Source organism: Electrophorus electricus, unplaced genomic scaffold, assembly GCF_041902795.1.
Source record: "Electrophorus electricus isolate QZ-2024a unplaced genomic scaffold, ASM4190279v1 Scaffold51, whole genome shotgun sequence".
Lineage (NCBI taxonomy): Eukaryota > Metazoa > Chordata > Actinopteri > Gymnotiformes > Gymnotidae > Electrophorus > Electrophorus electricus.
Window position 1 is genome coordinate 456,137 of NW_027658769.1, and position 1,930 is coordinate 458,066.

The window sequence follows — 1,930 nt, forward strand, 5'->3', positions numbered from 1 at the left end:
TGTAGGTTTGACATGTTCATTTGACAAACTAGCTAAAATAGCATCTTTTGGTTTGAATAAATTGCCCCTTAGACCCAGACAAAAAATTGCTCAAAATCTTTCTGCTTATTCATGCAGCAATGACACAGATTTCCAAAGAAAGAGGACGTATGGTTAAAGCTAGAAAAAAATGCCTACTCTGTGCTCAGGCAGAAAATCTGATATTTTAAATATGTCCCTAAAAGGTTTATATTCCTTGGCTCACAGAATCAGACATTACATTTTTGTTGTTATGGCAGATTTCATGGTGTAATAGACAGCACTATGTAACTCGCAGCAATAAAGCTCAGTGGACTTTGCAATTGATGATTTCGTCACTGTGTACAACTGCACTGAATTGCTCTTTAACAAAAGCTTCTCCACATTTGCTTTTGAAGTTTAATTCAAAAGTTGGCTGCAGAATAACCATTTGTCAGAGGGAACAATAAGTGTCAACTTTCACCTATGCTCGGTCGAAAAAGTGGCCGTAATCTCGTTGACACCAAGTCTACAATTTCATGTAAAGGTTCCCTTCAGTGCTGCACCAAAAAGTGCAAAATGAACAGAGAAAGGCCAATTAGCTCAGCTGGTCAGAGCGTGGTGCTAATAACGCCAAGGTCATGGGTTCAATCCCCATATGGGCCATGTGGGTTTTGTCTGATGAATGACCCCTTGTCAACAAACCACCTGTTGCAAACAGGGCACCTCTTTGAACTTGTGTTGCTTATAACATTGCTTGTAATTCACAATCTGCTAAGACATGTTCCAAGTACATGAGAGTGTGTTCTTGATTACAAAACTTTACCCATGGTTTTGTGCTTGTTTCTCTGCATTGTTCTTGGACAATGCAGAGAAAAGTATGAAATCAGAGGGACTCTGGCATTAGTGTAAGGCTCTCGATCGCTGTGTGAATAGGTCAAAGAAGTCATTCCAGAGGCATGCAGACAACCTGCATCCTCCCCATCAAATTATAGCCAGTTAGGTGTCTGGCAGTGCCAGGGAGTTCAAATCCTTTAGTCTGAAATGTGTTGGGATATGATTATGCCTGCCACTGAGGTCTGACAGCTCCACAGTTGCCTTGTGAAAAGAATACAGTATAGACCGGCACCCACATACATTACTGTACACATCAGAGATCAGCGCAGGAATATCAGTTTGTAAACCCGCCAAATCTGCCCCCACAGGCTCCCTGAGTTCTACTAATCGCTCCAACACATTGTTTCAACCTCAGTTTCTTTTTTTTTGAAGCACATGAGGCAGCTTCAGCTATTTCCACAGGCAATCATATTAGATGTGCCATCAGTAACCAGACATGTGACTTTATTTTATTCCCCATTCTTCCATAAGAGAGGATTTCACACAGGCCAAATTTTCAGCCGTATGCGCCTGCAGGAATTTCACAACACCAAGTAGTGTAGACTTCAGAAATGTGTTGTCATCTATAAAATGGCAGGTCACAGCCAAGAAGGCATCTACATTAAGAGATGTCCACATATCTGCTGACAAACTCATTGCAGGAATTTTCTGGACCTCAGCTTTGGCCTTCTCTTTCTCTTATTGACATTTGGCCTCAACCATGGCCTTTACAGTCTAAAGGGAAGGAAGAAAATAATTATATATATTTTTAATACTACTCTCATAATGTATCCATGTCACCACACATACCTTCCTAGTTAGGAGAATATAAGTTGAATCCAATTTTGCTACCAAGTCCCTGAAGCTTTTATCCTCAACTAAGCTAAATGGCTGTGTGTCTCTAACTATCATGGGGACCAAAGCCTCATCCAGCTCTTCCTTTCTGGTCACTGCTTTGTAAAGATTAGATTATACTTTGTCACCAAAAAATATAGTACTCACCAATGAAATTCACTTTATAATCCAATCCAAACTGCAATATATATATATATATATA

At 40.1% G+C, this 1,930-nt stretch overlaps 1 non-coding gene across 1 annotated transcript; it reads left to right on the plus strand.

Moving 5' to 3' along the window:
- The first annotated feature begins 589 nt into the window (after positions 1–589).
- Positions 590–663, plus strand: trnai-aau (transfer RNA isoleucine (anticodon AAU)). The gene has a single exon. It is a non-coding gene; the product is annotated as a tRNA-Ile (tRNA).
- Positions 664–1,930: the final 1,267 nt, after the last annotated feature.